Raw genomic sequence first — 16,100 nt, forward strand, 5'->3', positions numbered from 1 at the left:
AGGAGTCATTCAATGCTTTGTTAAAAGTTGCTGGGTTTCATAAGCTTCTGGAATGGGATCTTCCAAATGTCTGTTAAAGACATACTACAGGTTCCCATGTTGAGCAGACAAGAGAAAATACATGGAAGAAGTGGTAAAGATCAAATTGGTTGGCCACCTTGCTTCTCTTTTCCCTTCTCCTGTCAGTACTAGCGTAGAGGACATCAGACAGGATTTTAAAAAGTGTTAAGAACTTGACTTAAACTGATGTACTATTTTGTTTTGTTTTGGTCCCGTGTCCCCTCTGTACCCCCCGGTGCAAAATAGCTGCAAATCTTGCCATGCAGAGCTAATGAGGCGTAACATTCAGACCTGAAAGACAGTAAGACAAGTGTCCCAGTACTCTCCGTGGTTATCTCCATGGTCTCATTTAAAAAAACCCCATAAACGAATAGGGATTATCTTCTTTTAATTGAGAGGTACAGATCAGATCCTGGCTGTGTGAGTGTTAGGCTGATCCATTGACATGCTGTTTTCCATTATCAGTTTTAATTCTTCTTTTGAAACAACAGCTGATGGCTCCCATGGTAGTCAGTCCACCCTGCCTTGTATCTTTTTAGCTTTACCTCGACACTTTCATTTTCCGAACTCCCCTTTATTTCGAATGTTACGTACCGCTCTGTTTTACGTGGGTTTTTGTAATGCCATCCTAAAGATGCGAACAAAGCTCGCTCCTGAGGAAGGTGGGGACAGCACAGCAAGCAGTGGATGCAGCCCGACGCTTGCAGAGGGCAGGGGAGCCCGGCGCTGCAGGAGCAGAATCGGCCCTCCTGGGGGGAGCCAGCTCCTGCGGCCTGCCGTCCCCCGGGAAGGGGGGCCTCGGTGGGGCTACCGTACACCTTTGGGAGAGAAGGTTCACGCTGAGCAGGAGATGCTGTTACTGAGTTAAAGCCCAGCTTGGTGTCCGTTTGAATTTTAGCCTGAAAAGCCTTGTGGTTCTCGAAGCTGCTTTCCTAAAGAATCCCCCCCCCCGTTTTTTTTTTATTTTTTGTATTTTTTTTTTATATAACTTCATCAAAGGAAGTTAGTTACGCGCAAAACACGGCAGTTCGATCTGTCAGAAGATAGCATCGTGTGTTGTTTTTAAGAGTTTCCTCCAGTTGCAGGAGCAGGACCGTGAATCCGTCCTGCAGGACATGCCTTTTCGAAGCGGCTCACGCGTGAAAGCGGGCTCGGCGGCGTGGCGCCCGCGGGCAGCCCTCATCTGGGCCGGGGCGAGAGCGGGGCAGCGTCCGAGGGCGCTTGGTGGCCGGGGGCCGGCGGTGGCAGCGGGGAAGGCGGCACGGGTGGGCGGCCGCTACCTGCGCGGTGAGTGCCGCTGCGCGGGGCGCGCGCCGCCGCTGACGTCGGCCCGCCCGGGCGGGGGGGGAGCGCACACAGACACGCACACACACACACACACAGACACGCACACACACACGCGCGCGGAGGTGGGGGTCTGCGTGTGCGGGCGGGGGTGTCGTTGGCGCTCGCGTTAGCCGTGAGGCTGGTATGTCAGTAATGCGGCGGTATTTGGCCGTAGTGCCAAAGCCCAGCTATAAGCGGCGAGTCTTTGCTCCACTTTTCCTCTCTCCGTGCCTCTGCTCCGCCCCGTCCGTGCTCCCTGCGCTGCTGAGATCAGCTTCCTGCTTTTCATTTTCCTCAAAACGCCGTGCCTCCTCCCCTGAAAGAGTTATTTTCATCGGTCTGGAGTTAATTTTTGTGGGTGGCTGCAGGCTCTCTTTCTGACAGGCTAACACGCCGAGCTGGAAAAGCGGTATCATGGTGATTTTGTTCTGTTGCAGCGAACCAGAGCTGTAGGCAGAATGGTAGACTGCTGCACCGAAAACATTTCTGTGCCAGCTCTGTGACTGTGGAAGGCGAAGGAGGTGAGTGCTGGTTTTACGTCTCGTAGGTCCAGGGAGTTGTTGGAGGTGGAACCGAGACTCGCAACCTACCCTGGCTCAATTACAAGAAATGAGCAATTATGTTGTTATGCTCTCTGATTAGATGCTTTTGCTCCTACTAATACTGTAATGGAGTTTACTCAGGAAATGATGGATTTTGCTGTAGCGAAGAACTGTAGTCAATGAAAGTTTATAGTGTGTAAGTTTGTTTTTCTTTCATTGAAAAGTGTAGATAGATAGGGCACAAATAGAGCCATAAAGGACAAATGATAAAGGCAAGGTTCGCTCCAAACAACTTACGATAGAAAAAACAGTCGGATAGGTAGTTTCAGAACTTTTAGACCAATTGAATGCCAGAAAGAAACTTTACAGTGATTTAGTAGTAACTGCAGGTCTAGAATAATGTGATGTATATGAAGGAATGACATGATTTTATAATGTGTGGAAATAAAATTACACACAGAAAAAACAAAAAGGAAAAAAACAAAATTCTTTTTACAGTTGCTGAGCATCTCTCAGGATGGAAGCCAGGTTGGTTGAGAGAAAGCAGATTGTTCAGAAGACTATCTCAGTTGCAACAAACGGGCAACTTGTATAGAAAGGTGTCTTCTTACATTGTTGCAAATTTTTTTTTTTTTTAAATTATTTTTCTTTATCGAGTGAAGAATGTAAATACCACAGGTTCATTAAACAACTTTCAGCTTCTTAAACAGGTGAGCATCGTTCTCTGTGTAACTTCTAATGGAGCTCTAAAATCATTAATCCATAACTGGTGGCAGGTAGCTACTTACTTTGTGTTGTGGTCCTTCTTTTGCTGCCTTCTCATTACTGCCTGTTAACAGTCAGGTTAATGGGACAACTTTGCTCATTCTGACTGAGGTGCCCTGAGTGATTTTGCAGAGGACTCTTCATAGGAAGCCACTCAAAAAGCGTAGCTGTGGTGGGCCAGCCGGTGTTGGATGTTGCCATCATAGCTACAGGGTACTGCCTCAGGTCTCAGCTGCTTCCCAGGTGACAAGGAACAATAGGAAGAAATCAAGGATCTTGTTCAGGATCAAGGGAGGTACGATGTGTCCCAACCTCTGAGGCCTGACCAGAATTGCTTGTGCTCTTGATCCAGACCAGAGTGCACACTTTGAGTAGCTGGTTTTGGTGATGCTGAGTTGAAGTTATTGGTTCTGCTATAAAATGAAATAAATTTAGTCTTTGATTAGTTGTAGGAGTGGGGCACACCTCTCTTCCAGTGAAGTTCCTCAGTAGCTGTGCGGAAAACAGTTCCAGGGAAACTTCGATTTCAAAGTTTGATGCATTTTTATGGAAAATGAAAGAGGTATGGTAAATTAGAAACTGGGGTTTGATTTGTGGTAACATTTTTGGGCATGACCGACTATCCTTTTTTCCTTGGTGGAAATTAGCACAGCTTCTTTCAGTTGCAGGGCAAGTAGGAGCGTATTTTCTTAAGAGTGTGTTGTATTACTGGGCCACACTTACCACTTGTAATTGAAAAGCTTTGTAGATAAATGTTTAAGGTCAAAAGAAAAACAACAAATGACTTCTGTTGCCCAGTCTGTGGCCTGTCTGTGGTAGTGGTGGAAGAGCATTGTATAGGAAGTAATAATAAAACTTCCACTCATGTATGGCCCTGCATCTTTTGTGTTTGGTTTCAGGTGCTGGGTATACTGCACTGCCTGGTTTTGCCTCCATGCAATCTGTAAATTCATTGCTGTTATATCTACTTCTTGCTATAGACTTGTGCTCAAGAAATTAACCCTGTGTTATGGCATCACTCTGAGGGATAAAACCACGATTAAAGACGTTTTATGTGCTGTTCATATTGGTCTGTTAGAAAGATGATGCATGCCCCTTTGCCTCAGTGTGTTGATTCTAAAGATAATGCTAATGTTTCCACAAGAAATGGGTGAGAAATGTGCTTATCCTATAGATGCAAGTGTATTTCCCATGTGGGCCCAAGTACCCAACTCTTATTTGCCAAAGTTACTACCTTTTTACTCGTGTTCTGCCAGTAGAGGAACTCTGCAGCACTGAGAACACAGACGTGATGTTAAGCATCAAGCCCAACAGCTGCTGGACTTCTGTGCTGTTTTACTCATTTTGTACTTATTTTCAAAATTTTCATTCTGATTGATAGGAGGCTGTTGTAAAAAAGTCCAGCGTGTAACAGTAGAGTCAGGAGTTCGTACCAGTGGCTCTAAATTTTGTGCTTATAACTGATTTGCCAGCCTTGCTGACAGCTAGGGTCAAAGCATTTGCTACTTCTGTGTCACATTTCGGCAACCTGGTCTTCTGTTAACTTGTGGAAATTTGTTAATTTATTTTGGAGTGCACTGGAGGGGGATGGGAAGTTCTGTCTGCAAGTTCAATCCTTCTGTTGGAGAGATTGCAAGGGTATTAATAAGGGCTCTTGATTTGTAGGCATGAAGAGAAGAGTGAAGGGTATGGCTCCCAGAGTCTTTTTTCACCTTCTGTTCATTACATGTGTAATGCTGACCTCATCTTCAACATAGATAGAAGATACGTTATTTGAACTGCAGCTCCCTGACAAAGAAGTGAATAAGACTTATTTGACAGAGGTAATAGTGAAGCACCATGTTTAAATGGCAGCACTGTCACTGAAAGAAACAGTCCCAGCCTCAGATACCTGCATCCTACCCCATGGGGCCGTGCTAGTGTTTTTCCAGTTGTGTAATGAACTGGACTGGAGGACAGATCATAGCTAAAATTGATGGGTTTTATTAGCTTAACTTCTTCTGTCCACTAACGATAGAACTGACCTCCATTGGGTGGATCATATATTGTGTCATGAATGAGACCAGAGAACTGAACGGCTCTGTTGCCCCAAAAAAGGGGTCCAGGAGCGTGGGGAATAGAAGCAGGATAAGGGGACAGGACTGCTTTTGGCTTCAGAGCTGGCTTATGCTATCTTACTGCTTGTCAAGCTAGAGCCTTAAGGGCAGGCTAAGTAAAATGCAAGAGAAGGAGGATATATCTCCAGAAATAGACCACTGTTGTCTATATCTCTTCTACTGGGGACATATATGCATCTTTTAAATGTGATTTTGCAGTCTGGATAGCTTCCAGTCCAGATAGCATCAGTTGGTTACTGATGCTGAAGATAACATGTCTTAATTGTGATGTTGCTTTTATCTTTCTCCTGTGATCCTTTCTGAAGTAGGTGCTACCTTGCATAGCTTTCCTTCGAGTGAAGCAGCATAGCATGCTACATGTTGTGCTGTTCTTAAAAGTTGCATGGGACTTTCAGTGAGTGTGTTTGATAAGTGATTTTAGCAAGGTAGCTCTCTGTGGATGCAGAATACCAGTTTACTACAGATTCAAGGTGCTGGTTACATTTTTAAGTCTGGAGCTGGTGCTGTAGATTGTTCATATGATCAGTTACTCTTGAGATCTTGACTAGTGGCAGAATATCTAAAAGAGAAGGTAGCTTCTCCTCCAGTGGCCTGTAAGAAGAGTATGTATCTGTGGCCCGTACTATAGTATTTTTTGTTTGTTTTTTAAATAGCAGGGTGATTGTTGCTTGTGTGTGATTTGTGGAGTGCAGGAAGTTTTTGTTAGTGGTTTTCAAGCTTTTGTTATGTGTGTTAGGTGCTGGCAAAAAGCGGCAATAAGTATTTCTACATGAATTCCCTGGGGCTGTGTTTTGGCTAGGGTAGTCGAATGTTACATCCCAAGATAAAGATCCAATTTTGAGATTTGCTAGTGGAGATGGGTGCATTTGTTCAGGACCTTGTTACCCTCTGTGATACTCCGTGCAAGTACAGGAATCCATGCTAGTGGATTTTGACAAGGGATTAAAGGATCGATGTTTGCTTTGCTTGGAAGTTGTTCAGATAGTAGAGTTAAGAGTTGAAAATACCATCTCTACTCCTTCCCTTGCCCTACCAAAGTAAACTGAAAACCCATAGCAAAATGTGGCACACTGACTCTTCAGATTTTTGAGTAATACTTTAGAGTACCTGAAGCTACAAAACGATGCTGTCCAATGAAAACTTTATACAAAACAAAAATTGTATTTGTGGGAGAGGAACAAAAGGAATGATAGTTTCAGGACGAGAAAGAAAACTTTATTTAAATGTTCCTATCAAGCCTGCACAGCGTGAAATTCAGTTGGCTTTTATAAAAGCAGAAGGATTGAAAGAACTACCTAGAATCCCAAGCATAAAAAAAAAAATAAAAATTTTTGGCAGTTCGGTTTGATTGTATCTTTCTTTTGGAGGGAAAAATAAGTCTCCCTCCTCTTTCTGTAATTGGAGAAGCTAGTTAATGAGAGTAAATCACAAAAGTAATGCTTTCTTTGTTAGGCAAATTACAGCAAAATACAAGGGACCTAACACCTCCACAGCTGATGCATCTGGGCCATAACCATGGTTCTGGAAGTACACAGCCTCTGTTGGTGAGGACATGGAGTCACTGCCCCTGTTGCAGCACCTTCTAAGAGTGTTGTGTCCACCCTCTGCATGGACATGCTGTAATGGCTGCAGTGTTCTCCACGGCCTTCTGTCCGGGATGATACTGGGAGAGCTTCACTGGGAAGTGCTGTCACAGCTGTGGAGGGGTGGTGCAGGGAGCTGGTGTGGTGTACTGCCGCGGGTCGTAGTCTTCCCTGATGGCTAGCTAACCTGAGTTGAAACCCTGGCAGCATCTGGGATTTTTCAGATGTGAAACTTGAGTGTGGTGGGACATGTTTTTTGTAATAAGGGCTAATGCTTCACAGGGGACTTTCCACCCACCCCCCAAAAGGTGCTACCAGAAAAACTTGTGCATTTCAACTGAAGATGGGCAGGATCCACTGCAGAGTGAAGCTACTCAAAATGGATCCCTCCCCTTTTATCTGTTAGATCACTACTGTACGGTAAAGTGGTTTTATGATATCAGGAGGTTAAAATACTTTCAAATTGAAGGGATATCTTTATGCAGATGTTCTAGCAAAATATTTGTTTCCAAACTAATTCAAAAGTGAAACTGTAAGAGAAGTGAAAATAATTTGAGTTTTCCTGTTCCCAGCTGGCTACAAGAATGTATGATTCTTAAGTTTAAAATGTGGCTGTAAGTGTTCCATACTTGTCTAAGTTACTTTCTTTTTGTGACCCATGGTGCCCCTTGAAGCTTGTTAATGTATGGAGTAACTCAGAAGTAGCAATCAGGTGTGTAAACACTCAGAAGTTTCTTGGGTAAAACTGCAAGCAAATTCCATGTGGGCCTCTGCACATTGGCAAAATCTCAGTCAGCAGTAATACCTCCCGTGTTGGTGGAACTCACTGAAGAAGCAGGTTCTTGTTAGTCAGGGCCAATAAAGAATTACTAGATTTAAGCTATTTCCTCCCCCTTCAAGGCTGCAAGAAGGCAGCCAGCTAGCCAGGCCCCATTTGAAAAGACTATGACATATTCTAACAACACAACTGAGGTCTTCCCATCTGTGGTGGTGTTCATGGTTTATTCAAAATGATCACAGGAATGTGGTAGAGGCTTTCTGAATTAGATGCTGGGCTTTCACTGAATGTCTGACTTGGAGTCTCTGCTCTGTGAATTCTGAATCTCCACCTGGAAATGTTCACTGCGGGTAGGGGACATCTGCTCTCTGGTGGACCTCTAGTGAGACAAGGAATCCAGATTGCTGCATTGGTGAAGTGGTGGTTAGGCAGAGGAAAAAAGGTACTTTCTGGCTGAGCTTTCAGAATAAGTGAATGTATTTTAAATATTACCAGCAATTTACACTGTTGCTTCTGATTAAATTTCCTGCAGTATTAGTTGACAAATGTATGTAAAAGCCGATAAATCCTTTGCTCCTGGCAGTTCTGAGAGAGGTATTTCAGCTTGTCCTGCAGGTCAGGAAGCTGAGGAACGATAGGAGGACAGGGCCCTTAGAGAAAGGCATCTTCAGTTGACTGATATTGTTTAGCAGATTTCTGCTGAGTAGTTAAGGTGCGAAGAGAGGCTGTTTTGAGATATTTAGGCTTCAGTCAGTAATGTGTTTATTTTAAGATGGTCAGCCTCCTTGAACTATACCTGGAAATAATTCTGGAAAATTGTGCCATCTCTGGAAGATGAGTATAATATGATCCCTTTGTGAAACATCTTGGGCAGGGGGGGGGGGGAGCAGCTACCCAGCTAACCAAAGTTCCCAGGTAGTGTGTGGTAAGACCTTTAGGAAAGACAAATTATGTCTGTCTTTTGAGATGATAAAAGCCTGATCAATATAATAAACCTTCTATCAAAAGGAAGTATGTCAACCCAGGTATTTGCAGCACTAACAAAAGTACAGCCATGCTTTGGCTGATATGCATATTAAGAAGCAGTAGAAGCTCCAGAAGGAGCTTCACATTTTACTTTCAATGCACAAAGGGAGGTAGGTATTTTAAGAGTGGCTGTGGTATTTTGCAATTTGTCTTTTTATTCCAGTCTGCCACTATTTTTCTTCTGCCTGGACACTTTGCAAACCAGCTTACTGTGTGGTGTTTGTTTTTATCTTGCATGTACCTGCAAAAAAGTATGTATAGATACATACACACATAAACGCATACGTCTATGTGTGTATGTATATGTGTATAATAAAAATGGTGTGCATCTTTCTTGTAATAGCAGGACAGAGTGGGCTTGCGTGACTGTTACTGTTCCTCATTCATTCTTTGCAGTTCATGGAGAGCATGATGTGAGACAGGGCAATGTGACTTGGCCTAACATGGTATACATCAGTAGACGTCTACTATTGTCTACAGTTTGTTTCATCAGTGAAATTTTTTGGCATGCTGTTCTAGACCAGTAGTGAACCCACTCTTTCATTGCTCTTTCCAAAGAGGATCTTACATGTAAAATACATAAATAAAATAAAGAAATAAAATTAGAGTGAGTTAAATTTGTGAAAGTCTTAAGAGTGTCCTTGCCCTTCATATGATGTGGGCCAGTGTCGTGGTTTAACCCCAGCTGACAACTAAGCACCACACAGCTGCTCACACACTCCCCACCTCCTGCACTGGGATGGGGGATAGAATCGAAAAAAAAAGTAAAACTTGTGGGTTGAGATGAAGATGGTTTAATAGGACAGAAAAGGAAGGGAAAATAATAATAGAATATACAAAACAAGTGATGCACAATACAATTGCTGACCACCAACTGACCGATACTCAGCCAATCCCCAAGTTGAGGTGCCCCCTGACCAACTCCCCCCAGTTTATATACTGGGCATGATGTCATATGGTAAGGAATACCGCTTTGGCTTGTTTCAGTCAGCTGTCCTGGCTGTGTCCCCTCCCAGTTTCTTGTGCACCCCCAGACTCCACTGGCAGGGCAGTATGAGAAGCTGGTAAGTCCTTGAATTAGTATAAACACTGCTTAGCAACAGCTGAAACATCAGTGTGTTATCAAAATTATTCTCATCCTAAATCCAAAACGCAGCACTATACCAGCTACTAAGAAGAAGATTAACTTTATTCCAGCCGAAACCAGGACAGCCAGTTAAGACTGCAGAATATCAATATTATTTTTATTGACAATACAAATTAGACCTATTGAAAAACCAGAAAAATAGATCTAGTGTGTGCTTGTGCAAACCTCGGAGTGCTGCAGAACTGTTTTCTAACTTCCAGACACCTCTGTGACTGGGCCTCTGAGCAGTGAGTGGGAAGAAAACAGGTCTTGGTGGTTTACTGACCTAAAGGGATAAGGTGTCCCCTACCTTACAGAAATAAATGTGTTTTAGAGCCAGTCTTTCTCCAGGTCCTCCATGTAAGGCAGATCTGACCAACACTTAATTTTTTAGACCTGTGAATGAGCAAGGTGAAGGTGTTGTCTACTGAGCTCAGAGGGCAGCTGAGCTAAATACTAGCTTTAAAGATTACTTAGCTGCTGCTCATACCACACCACTTTGAAGGAACCTTCTCTATTTAATTCTGACATTAAGGCTTATTTTTCTTTTTTTCACCTGCTAGTATAGTTGTGGTACCACTGTTTTCCACCTTCAAGTGCAGCTTGAAATAGGTCAGAGCTCCTTAACAATACCATAATGATAATTTGCACTTTTACAGCACTTTTCACTTGAATTACCCAAGTGATTTATAGGATTGATGAAGAAAGCTAGGTGACACCTTTCTGACAGAGGTGATTTAGGCAGATAGATGCTCTGAGTCACAGGGAGGTTGAGTATGAATTTAAGGAAGTCTTTTGGTGCATCCATGAGAGGTCTGAAGAACTTACAGTTCCTGATTTCCGGGGGGGTGGGGGGGGCTACTGCTGCCAAGATTAAGTTATGAGATGTTAAACCGCATAGGTAGTGTGTGTGCGTTAGAAAATTGGGGGGCGGATATTTAACACCTGATGCTCACTGCATTAGAATCATCTCTGAGCAAGAGTGCAGGCATTTAAAAAGAAAAGATGTAAACAGCAATCTCTACTCTGTGAAGGAAGAGTAGCAACTCTTTCTTCCAGAGCCTGGCATTACTGTTGCAGCAAAGTGATTTCCAGAAACAAAAAGAAACTTAAGACAATCTTGCTCTTTGGTCAGGTGCCTGCAGTTCAGTCACTCAACAGATGACACAAATTAACACAGAGTAACAAAAATTGTTCAGAATCTGAGTTTGTTTCAAACTAAGGTGTGTATGTAAAAAATCAGTACTGATTTTTCACTTTTTTATTTCTAATATAGTTGAAATGACCATTCATCTGAGGGATGAATATTTGTGGTTTTCCAATAAAATTAATAGTGCCTTAAATTTCTGGAGCTTACCTGACTGGAGGTGTTGAACAGAGAACTGATAAAGCATTACATATTTTTATGAAGCTTAATAAGATTTTTATAGATATTAATAACTGTTTATCAAAGTGTTATTTTAAATCATGCTTTGAATACCTGTTTAACATATTACAGTTCTTAGTGAGTTTTGCATGTTATTAGGCAAATGGTTCTTCCATGACTGAAATACCTTGCCTAAATACTTAGGTGCTCTGTCCAAACCTACGCAGTGAGTTTGTGGTAGAGGAGGGACGGGAACTGAGTAAGATCAGTTAGCTTGCTGTGCTGCTGCTTCGCTTTTTAATTGGTGGGCAAGTCTGTTACCTGAACTGGTGCTTTGCATGTGTAGCAATGTTACTCAGAAAATCTGTTTGCCTGCCCCTGAAGAGGAACAGTGAGCTATGTATGGGTTGGAAACAACACAGCCGTGTCTACTCCCAGGCATGTTTGGGAAGGACAGAACTTGAATTTGGCCTTGCCGTGGGCCAGAAGTGGGAAACTAACACTTAGGGTGTGATAGGGAGCATGAACATGGAACATCATGAACATGGTTGCTAGGACTGTATCACGGTTCAGATACTGGACCTTCAGCTGAAGCCCTGCCAACAGACTCTTGTTAGTGCTATGTGTGCTTTAAGGGTTCAAAAATCTTGTGTCTTGCCCTGACAGCTGGACCGCAGGAGCTGGTGAGGCTGCAGGAATTATCTGTGGCCACTAGATGACTCCTTCAGCCTGCTGGTAGGTAAACTAGGAGCTGAAAAAAGCAGTGGAGGTGAAGAGCTGGTACGGGAAAGAGAGGGCTGTTCTTGGTCCATACTGAATGAGATCCACCAAAATAAACAGGTTATGTATCTCGCAACTGAAGGAAGTGTTAACATGGTTTTTAGTTTGAGTTGAAGTAGTTACAGGATAATAAACCTCTACAAGTCACTAATTTGTGAGGTTTGTTGATGGGTACTTTGAAAGCATTTGCAAGACAAAGGTCCAGACCTCCTTAAAGTCCGGGTGGATTTATTGAGGCAATGAACATGTGAAGAAGCTAATTTTACAAGTTGTACTACTTGTTGACTAGACTACAAGTGATGCCTGGTTTTATGTCGAGCTCTGCTGTTAGAACTCCAATTCTGCAAGCTTTCAAAAAAAGAAAACCCACAAAAACCCCACCCAAACCAGCAGGAACATAACGCTATCTTTGCCTCTTCTTTGCGTCTTGTGGATGGATGAATCCCGTTAGGCTGGAAAAAATTTGAAGAGACTACTATATTGAAATTAAGGCCCAGGCAGAGTTTCCACAAACTCCTTACAGATTTTACTGCATACTCAGAGGGTCCACTCACCCTACGATTCTCGGGATTAAGTAGTCTTCCTGTCATTTAGAGATAGCATAAATGTTGCTTCAGTTCCATAAGCATGTATTTACCAGTGTCTGTACTAAGTATATAGTCACTTTATCAAGGTAATTAGATGATGAGGCGGTAGCATTGTTGCTCCATCTGTTTCTCTGACATCCATTTTTATTTCTGAGGTGTAATAATGAATCATTAGTTGCCATTAAATATGACCAGTTCCTGCTGCAAAGTATGTGCTGGATAAAACAACAGTGCACGTGGCTGATGATACTGTTCTTTCAAAATTGTTTTTGTCAGCCAGGAATCCCATGGAGATGAGACTTGGCCTTGAACTATGGCTTGATCTGTGAAGATTTTATATTATTCTTTGAAGTTGTAATGCTTGAGTGCTTCAGTGTTCATTGTAAGCACAGCGCTAGTCCTGTTTTTAAACTTAATATACATTAAGAGTATATATCTACTTTTTAACTAAGGGTCAAGTGTACCGGCCTTTCCACTTCTATCGTGTTTGGAAGTTTCTTCAGCTAAAGTTTTCCCTTTTCTCTCTTAAATACATAAGACTTGTTGATAAGTCCAAACCCCCTTCTGAATTAGCTTCCAAAAATGCAATTGTGGATGGAGTCTTTGCAAACCAGGACTAGAATTTTCTTAACCCAAACCTATGTCCCTTTCGAGGCTTATGTTTACCCAGCAGTTATGTTGGGGTTTAGTTCTTTGGATGTGTCACAAAGACATGATACAAAAGCAGCTGTTACATGGGGATTTTCAGTTACTTTCTATTTATGCATGTAGAATGTGTATGTAATACATACAGTTCTTCATATATATGCAAACATCCCCTATCTCTTGGTCGCTCTCTCACTTTCAAAATATGCATGCTTTGATATACATGCATAGGCATCCTTCCCTTTCTCCCTACCTTCTTTTCTGCCCCAAGACCCCATACTTTGGGATTTGTAAGTTTAGAAGCCATGCTATAGCAATTTCATACTGGTCTGAAGGGAAACTGCATGACTCATAATTTAAAATAGACTAATGTTTTGTAAATGATAAAACTGATGAGTATGATAAAACTGATGAGAAATATTGAAATAAGGAAACTGGTTTTGGGTATTTGCTTAAATAATTTCCATCCTTCTTGCTGCTGCTTCATTATTTCATTTGTTAAACTGCATGTTCTGTTTAAGTTGCTTTCTGAGACTTCCATGTTTTTATCTATTTACTTGAAAGCCATAGTTCTAAGGAGATCCCTTGCCTTGCCTAATTGAAAGGTCAAGGAGGAAGGTTCAGGGGCAAGGCTAGGGAGGAAGCTGATGACGGTCTATTTAAACTTACTTGGTTTGGCTGAATTCAGTGCTCTAATCTCTTATGTGCGGCAAGAGAAATAAAATTAGTAGTAGTAATTACACTGCAGCATGTTAATATCAGACTAGTAAAATTTTTAAAAATTAAAGAAAAAAACTCCTAATCCTGTAGTTCCCATTAACTTATCACTCTTGAAAGTGTTTTATTGTTGGATTTATGCTTTTCCTGCTGCTGTCAGTGATGGTTGTGGATATGAATAGAAGGCAGCATGTAGCATGGATCAAAGTGAGGTGAATGAGCTGAATTGGAAATTTACTATGCTTGACCTAATCTGGCAGTGGAAATGACATGAGCGGCTTAATTTTATTTAGAACTATCCAAAGGGAGAGGCATTCATGTGTGTGCATGTGTGCTGGTCCTATCTCCCCCAGCCTCTGCCTGGTCCCTCTTCGCCTTCTCTTGGGCCCCGAGTGACATGCTGGGATGTGTACAGGTTATCAACTGTGAGGGCATCTGGCATTTCAGGAATTAGTTGGGCTGCTGCAGCAGTCAGGAGCACAAGTGACGGTGGTATATTTTATGTTCAACTTCCTCTCTCAAGTGGCTGAATTAAATCAAGTAGCAGTACCGACAGCAGCAGGGAAAAGGCTGAGCAAGGTGCCGTCATCCGTCTGCAGATCTCTCTAGCTTGCAGGACTCTCTGTGCTTGCCTGCCTGCCTTTCTGCTTCTTCCTTGTTCATCGACTATGATGTGGTGATAGAATAGCCATTCCCTTTGATAATTCTTTGTTCCAACCCTTAGTATAGTAAATTTTCAGAGCGGTCAACTGGTGTACTTGGTAATGTTATGTCTTGTTGTGCCTCAGAGACCCAGGGAAGGGAGTACTGAGAATGGTCAGGCTGAGACAGATAATGAGGGTTTCGTTGTGTTTATTTAGAAAAAAACCCAAACCACAAAACAAACTCCTTCAGAGTCTGAGAAACTTGAATGAAAAGGAGAATTTTGTTTGAGACAAGGTTTTACAGCAGTTTTACTTCAACAAGTTACTGGATTTAGGATTAAGAAGTAAAGCTTCAGATATTTCTTACCCACTTGCAACAGTTTTCCGCTCAAATACAAGCATTTAACTATGAAGTAAGATTTAATTGTGAACTTAAAGTCCTGTTGAGGACTCTTTGCAGATGTCTTTGAAGAAGTTTGCCTTTTCATTTATGTATTGGATTAGATAACTGTAAACTGGATGTGTCTTTAAACAAGAGCTCCTAAAACTTTTAATTGGTCCTACAAAAATCCAGGATATTTGCATGCCTTAACCTTGTATTTTGCAAAGGTCTGTACTTGTATTACTATTGGCTGAAGCACAGGTAACATTGTACTTGGGCTTTCATGAAGTTTCTGACAACTGGCATCTTTCCCAGCATCAGATTTAGAAGTCAGGTTTCATTTCCTACTGCCAATATTGACACAGTTCTGCGACGGGTATATTTAGTGTTCGTTCTGAAGAGGGGATGTTCTTTGATGTGCATCCAGAAAATTGTTTTGGTGTGGGTGGGATTTCTATTGTACATGGGCACGGGGGTTCCCTCTAGGATTAGATTTCCTCATCCTCCCAAAGCTGCTTTAAGATGAATGCTTTTTGTACTGCTGAGAATTGGATTTGGTGTAAAAGCCTGTTGCAGTGCATTGTGTGGGAACTGCCTAGGCCACCCTACGGTGCAAGAGAAGTCCTCCCCAACCAGAGTGACCAAACTCCTACCATTTTCTTTACCCTTCCTGGCCTTCAGAACAGGAAACCTATGGGAGAAGAGTCCCGAAATACTTCAATACCAGTTGCTAGTACTAATACCTCATTTTAGGATGATACTAGTGCTAATTTCACTGGTTTATTGAGAATCCTTTGAAGTCAGTCATAATCTCAGTCTGTCTCCTTTCCAGCATAGTATTTCCAGGTAATTTGCAACTAAACAATCTGCTTAACGGGTTGTGCCAATGCATCATGCTGGACAAGATGACACATTTGCTTTTTGCATGTGCAGTAAGGAGGATAAAGAATCCGTGTTTATTTAATAAAGCTTGGTTCCCTAAATGAGGTTGCAGCAGAAACTCTGTGTAAGGTGGTGCTAGACACCTCGAAGTAACACCTCACACTGGCCAAGCACGCAGCTAGGAGTCTTTCTCAAGCAGTTGAAAGTTGTAGATTGAGTTTCCGAAGAGATGAACTGTTTGTAGCAGGGCTTTTACAGCCTGAGATGGGCTGCAGCAGATCCTGTGTGGAAGTAGAGTCCTGATGGTAACTAGTTGATATGTATTCTGAATTTCTAAATCGTTTCTGTTACTCCCTCTCAAATTTAAAGGAGCAGCAAAACAGACTTCACATACAGTACTTGATATTTATTTGAATATAGTAGCCATTACATATGTGTGATTGACAAGTTACCTCAATTTATCTTGTGGTATATTTCTGCATCAAGTACTTTTCTTTAAAGTTGGTGGAGGTCTGTAATACCTCAGTTTGTGATAGAATACAGAGCAAGCTCCGTAGATGTGATTGCACAAACCTGTTAACTGTTACTCATTTAAAAACAAAACAAAACAAAAAACCCCTCCAATAAACCCAAACAACAAAAAACCCCAACCCTAGAATAAATATGCATAATTTCGTGTATACAACAGTTCTGCAGTAATCCTTGGCGTTTTGTTGTTGACTATCCACACTGCTAGAATGGGTAATAAATACTGAAGAGTGTTCTTTATACTGT

General features: G+C 42.1%; 1 protein-coding gene across 26 annotated transcripts in view; it reads left to right on the forward strand.

The window, feature by feature from the left end:
- The window catches only part of BBX (BBX high mobility group box domain containing), a 143,251-nt gene that overhangs the window by 33,535 nt on the left and 93,616 nt on the right, over positions 1-16,100 (forward strand). For 7 of the 26 annotated variants that reach the window (XM_030019643.2, XM_041124847.1, XM_030019646.2 and 4 more), the window contains one exon: positions 1,824-1,907. The exons of 17 other annotated variants lie outside the window; for them this stretch is intronic. The gene's annotated coding sequence lies outside the window, so the exon portion shown is untranslated. Of the gene's footprint in view, positions 1-1,454; positions 1,529-1,823; positions 1,908-2,620; positions 2,639-16,100 lie in introns of those variants that run through there. 2 more of the 26 variants (XM_030019653.2, XM_030019658.2) reach the window with 2 other exon arrangements.

Source organism: Aquila chrysaetos, chromosome 7 (genome assembly GCF_900496995.4).
Source record: "Aquila chrysaetos chrysaetos chromosome 7, bAquChr1.4, whole genome shotgun sequence".
In the NCBI taxonomy this organism is placed as follows: domain Eukaryota; kingdom Metazoa; phylum Chordata; class Aves; order Accipitriformes; family Accipitridae; genus Aquila; species Aquila chrysaetos.